A 6749-nucleotide genomic window follows, 5' to 3' on the forward strand; every position below is an offset into this window, starting at 1 on the left:
ATGGAATCACTGGAGCACAGCATTTATTAACACCGAGTATGAAAGGAGGCTGCATGACTCTGTTTTAGATGATGCGGGTGTTGTGTACGTATGTTATCATTCATCTCATACATTGTTCTGTTGGCAGAGGCGCGCGCACACACACACACACACACACACACACACACACACACAAAGTCATTTTGTTTGCTCAGCCATGTAACACTTAATGCATTTCTTATTTTTACTGACACATGCTTGAGGTCGTTTTGGAAGAGAACTATTGTCCCACATCCCTGACGTAGCCTCAGAGATGCTATTAAGATTACCAGAAGTTGATAACGGTTTTTTTATTTAATCATTTAATTATTTATTTAATAATTACACTATTCATGTGTTTGGTTGCTCATGAGCCTCTTCATATATACAAACATCAGGGATATCTGGCTCATGTAATTATGAATAAATAACAGCACTTTAGCTCATATTGCGTATTTTTGTTTTACTCATGCAACTCAACAATAGCTTTGACCTCTCATTGTGTATAGACATGTATATATTTGCTTATTAACACGGATTCTGGTACTACTCTTAATGTGCATTATGCACCTTGTATATATTACCAAAGATGAACTTTTAGCAGTGCTTCAGATAGAATTACGCCCACTTTACACCTGGCATTAACATGCAAAATGAATTTACTGATTTAATGTGCAGAAACGCTTAAAGAATTATGTGGAAATGCAACCGTGAAGTACAGAGTCACTCATCCAAGACATGCACACATGGCAGCCTAACTGATAACACAATGTAAATGCTACTGCATTCCCAGTTCACACACAGCAAGGGGAATGTAAATGGAATTAAATACCATGTTAAACAACTTTGAAACACAAGCAAAACAAAGAGGTGGTGGGAAACTATGTCTGCTGTCAGACATAACCTGCCCTCATCTCACGCTTACCATATATCTCTGGTAAACATGACTCCATGTGTTTGATCTGAAAAAATGCCTTTGACAAAACACTGTGCTTGTGGTGTAAACGTTCACATCTTACTCAAGGATGTAAACAAACAATATACATAGTAAACTGTTGGATTCCTGAAGAATGGAGTAGGCACTACTCAGGAGTAGACGCACATCATCCATATGTAGAGTACGCTACCAGTCAAAGGTTTTACAGCACCTCAGTTTTTAAACTTACATAATTCAGTTTCTCAGTGTTTCTGAAATTTAAGATTTAAAGAAATAACACAACTAGAGATTTTAGAAACAAGGAAACATGGAATATTCCTGTTTAACTAAATCTAATCAAAATTTTTCTCATTCAGCCACTGAACACACTTGTGATGTTCTTTCTACAATGGAAATCAAATATTGTTCCGAAAGTTTGTCCCAATACTGTTGCAGAAATTCCCACAAATGGGTTGCACTTGTAGGTTACTTTGGAGACTGTGCTGGTCATCAAAATCAAAAATATGACAGACATATAAACACCTCCCAGAGTTCTCAAAACTGCCTCTGTGGTAGTTCCCACTACAGTAGTTGTCTCTGTGACCACATTTTGTCATGATGACACATGTCCACACACGCACAAAGACTCACAAGGTGAAAACAATACCAGCTCACAGCTGGTAAAGATGTGGGTGTTATAAAACATTTGAGTGGTAGTGTATCTTAATGAAAATGTAACACTGTGAAGGCCTTTTGAAAAAAGAAAGCACTTCAGACAGTCGGGAATTAAAGGGCGCTGCGTTGAGTCAAATGGATTTCTAAGAATTCTCACAAAAATGCCATTAAAAGTTGTTACTATACTTTGAATAGCTTTTGCTATGCCGATGAAAAATTGGCTTGCTCCAGCGAGAGTAAACAACCAACACTATACCAACTGACAGGTCTTAACATAGTCACAATCAGGTTTAGTGTCATCTAATGTACCATATCCCACAGTGCACTATCCATACATCCGTTCATCCTCTTTTCATTCATTCATTCATTCCAATTCAGGTCTACTCTGTGAGGGGGGGGGGGGGGGGGGGGGTGGCTCCTAAAGCGTGTCCCAGCTTGCATCAGACAACAGGCAGAGAAACATCCCGGACAGGTCAGACGAGCACATGGACAAACACATTCACACCTATGGGCACTTTGCAGTTTCCAGTTCACCTGGCCTGCATGTCTGTGGACTGTGGAGGGGAGCCGGTGCACCCGGAGGAAACCCACAGGAGTACTGTGAGAACATGCAAACTCAACACAGAATAGCAGCTTCCAAAGGCTGAAATTTTTAGACCCAGAGCCCCAGTGCTGTGAATCAGCACTGCCAACAAGTGAGACACCTTTGCTGTCATGTTTTAATACTTAATTGCATTGCTGTCTGTTGCAGTTGAATCATGTTGCAAAGAACCTTTCAAGTCTACCAGATTTAACTTATGTCAGGCAGCTGACACGCCGAAGCACAAAGTTTATGTACGCTTGTGGATCTTTGAGTGGCTGCACCTTACTCGGACTCGAAGAACATGCTCCAGTCAAGCAGATCCGTGCTTTACTGGAAAGAAAATTGCATTTGTCTTAAGGGTGAATATGTACCTTGTGTGCTGTAGCAGGTGAGGTTTATCTCAACGCAGACTACATGAGATAAATAATCCCCATAAAATATTTAATCCTATCGAGTCAGTCTTGTCACGCCTCTTATATGTTTTTCTTTCCCTCCCGACTGGAATCTGGCAGATTCATTTAGCGGAGCTTAAAGTCATCGATGTCCTGGGAAGACACGAAGGCGTAAGAATGTCTTCTGGAATGTCAAGTGCATATATTATATGATCCGTCAAACAATAAATTTCATTTTGAAATCATTTCAGATCATTTGAAAAGGGTGTTATGATGGTGTTTTAGATTGCTTTGGCTGTATACGCTGTCAGCAGCTGAACAGGTTTCAGCGTAATCTTCTCATAATGCCTTTTTGTTTACCTCAGGAACGGATTTCTTTGCCGCCTCGAATAGACGTATCCGGCTTATTGAGTGGTACTCTTTGTGCCGGTGAGTTTATTTCCATACTGACCGATAGCTACGATGGAATTATGCAGACTGTGCATCTGTCAAGGCACATATCTGTGATTAGATAATAGTTTTGCTGTCTGCGCAGACATTTGTCTGTACACCAGCCATCAGCCACACATGAAAGTGAAAACCACATTCCACAGCACACTCAGTGTGTGTTTGAGTATTACAACATGCACTGTCTGCACGTAATCCAAATTAAAGCAACTTTAATTACTGAATGTTACAAGGTCTGCTGCCAGCGAGTAAGGTGACATTTCTTAATCGCTCTCTCTACACCCTCAAAAGGTGACCAGTCATTAATTCTTGATTGGTGACAAAAGGTTGAAGGCAGGCAACGGTCAGTGTGCTCCACATTTACGCTCCACCCTCACTCTGTCAGTAACTAACAAGGAGACACACTGAGGAACCTTTGCGGTTTTTGATTACCCCCCCCCCCCCCCCCCCCGCCCCGTGGAGTTTACACAAACTTTGTCCTTGTTATCATCCAACCCTCTGCGTATAAACACCACCAGGCTGACTGTCTGCCAGAAAGCATTCCCATGGCAACCAGACATTCCCCTGATTGTGTTTGTGTTTCGTTTTCTCTGTCACATACAGCACATTTTGGCCAATTAAGGGGCAGGGAAGTATATATATGTGTGCGAGTGTGTTTGTGTGTGTACTGTACGCTCCCAAAATGCAGTATGATTCTTTGATGCAGTGCTATATGAGGGAACAGCAGAGTTGTTTGACACCAGAATAAGTGCTCGCCCACTCCTGAACGTGTAATATGTAAGTATTGTGTAAGCATGTACCAAGATAAGTCAGGACTCAGTGGTAGCATGTGTGCCTGAGTTTCTTAGGTTTGGGAGAAGAAAAAGAATCTTAAAATTCTTTATAAACATTTCAAGAATCTGATATTACATAATTTAAAATGGCTATTTGCAATGTGTACATTTTGAGCCAACAGCTGTAGCAATAGTTGTATTTTTTTTAAGACAGAAATCGTTTTGTCAGTGTTACATTTTTTTTTGAACAGCGAACATTGTTTTTGAGTGAAACACTTCATATATGTTTTAGTGCATGCCAGTTTGTGTCAGTGCATAAAATGGAAATAGCTCATAGTCCAATGTCGGCTCGCTTGTTCCAGTTCTATTCTCTCTGTCTGCAGGAACCATGAACCACAAAAGACTCAAAGGCAGAGGTACAAGGCAGAACTCGAGGGAGATGAGTAAATATTCTCCTCAGCCCAAGAAAAATTCACGCATTACTGTGTAAAATGCACATAAAACCTGACGAAATTTACCACTGCAGGAGACATTCTAAAACTTCTATTACTGACTTTATAATCAGCATGTTTTGCTCCGCAACGTGATCACAACACCTGAATTTATGTTTCCTCTATTACCCTCCTGTCACAACAAGGCAACACAGGGAAAGAGTTTTTTTTTTTTTTTTTTTATCAATTAGCATAATATGCTAAAGATGTCTCAAGTGAGAGGTCTCTAAAAGGTACAGGTGGCACTTCAGCTTTCTCTAAGTCTTAGCCCTGCCTTCGTTTTAGGTCTTCAGAGGGAGAAAAGAGGAGTCATTATCCACAGGACATGCGTCCTTACCGGCAACACCTTACGTAACATTATTTCTGCCTCCGGCTGTACATGTGGTACACACAGAAACAACGACAAAAAATGTAAACAACACACCACAGGTAGGACCCATCCTGCTGTCTGGTCAGAGGGAAGGCAAAAACTTCAAGCAATTTATTCATCCAGAATCACAGCTTATTAAATTATTCTGACAGGGATTATGTAACATGTCCCAATAACTTACATACTTTCTCAGGCACACTCTTTTGATGACCATCCTGCTTGTTTAACGTATTTCAAGCATGCTGGCTGTCCTAATGACAGGCACAGGGTCAAACCAAAGGCAAATACGAGGGTGTGTGAGGGAAAAGAGAGAGCGAGTAATAAACAAAGTGACTGCTGTGTTTATTCATCAGGCATCAGAGGAAGCTGATGAGGACCTGCCAGTCCCTTTAGCTCTGCTGGCTTTTCATTGGACCATCTGGCATTTACACCATAGAGTAAGCTAAGCCACTTAAAACCTTTTTTTACCCTCTCACCCACCCCCCACACTTTTTTTTTCCCCCCCTCCGTCTTCTACTCTGCTCCATTTTTCACAATGCTGTTCCTCCAGATCTGGCTGGACCCAGCAGGGACGTGAAGGGATGGACAGAAGGAAGAAAGGATGTTACATAAAGGAGGAGGGGAATGAAGGATAGATCATGCAAGAAAGGCGAGAGATGAGTAGAGAAGTGGGAAAAGTAGGAGAGATTACCATTCCCCAGTTCCTGCTTATTGAGGGGTAGCTGTGTGGGTGATTATAAATCCACGCTGTTCTCAGTAACACCAGGATTACACACCCAGCCAGACCTAATCTATGTGCCCAACATCTGCCTCTGATGACACAGACACATGCATGCATACAAACACGCAGGCACACAGTCATACATGCACGTAAACACACGCGTGGCCATAATGGTTACAGATGCAGTCGGTGTCTCAAGCAATTTGATCACATGTATTATTCACGAATACTTTAATCTTATGAGCACAATCAGACACAATATGCCTGCGCTGCTAAAACGAGGCAGTGTTGGGGGGCGGGGGGATGGGAAAATTGAACGGGAAGGGGTCACGTCCATGTATGACGATCTGAATTCACATCAGAAAGCTGCCCTCAGCCATGTGTGACTGAGCAGAGGAAGCTGTGTACCAGCCCTATCCCATCACCCTCCTCCCCTGCTGTTTTTAACAGATTATTACTAAGGCAATCCTCTGGCATATGCCAGCAAAACTGCTATGTGTGAGACGAGGAATTTAGCCTCGTACTTTATGTCCTTTATTGGATTTTCCTATATGATGAAATCCCATCAATGCCATTGGATTATGTCACATCAACATGACATTAAAAGACAGTAATTGTGTGAAGCTGTGTCACATTTCTTTGGATGGAAAGATGTTTTCTCACAGCCACTTTATGCAAACCACACAAAACATAAAGGAAAAAACCGGAATCCCATTATCCAGGTTATGTTTATTTTACCCTCTGTAAGTCTTGAGCTCTCATACGCTGATTTGACAAGAGCCTTCAGTGTTAGGCTGTTGAACTTTAATGCAACACTCTCCAGTTTGTTCTGATCTTGTAAAGAAATGCTGCCTTAAAGAGAGGTGAGACAGAATGATGGATCAAAATGCTGCTGAGAAATCTGGCTGCATCATGGGCCCCAGAGCTCAGCTTGTTATCTGCTTTAGCTCTGAGGAATTGGTACGCTGTCACCCTCGAGATTGCTGAGATCTGATTTTGGTAAAAAGGAGGTCTGCTTCTATATTGTGCTTTGATCATCAGGGGGTTTTTTTATGCTCCCCAGCAGAATAAGCATCTGGATTTGCTGAAGTTGCTACAACTGTGAGATTTTTTTTTATTAGGTCCTTGTTGAACTGTGTAAGCATGAAATGCCTGTGGTAGTAACCTTTACAGTCCATCTGATGACTCGAATATAATAACTATCATAGCACATGAGGTTGTGTGACAAACACACCCAGAAGGCAACGAGAGACCATAAACCTCCTCCAAAAGAAATTCCTGCTGTTACACCCCAAGGCACTATTCCTATCACTAACATTTTAAATTAAAATTATTTCACTGCAGATGCACTGCTGGGATTAAT

Source organism: Toxotes jaculatrix, chromosome 12, assembly GCF_017976425.1.
Source record: "Toxotes jaculatrix isolate fToxJac2 chromosome 12, fToxJac2.pri, whole genome shotgun sequence".
Taxonomy (NCBI): domain Eukaryota; kingdom Metazoa; phylum Chordata; class Actinopteri; family Toxotidae; genus Toxotes; species Toxotes jaculatrix.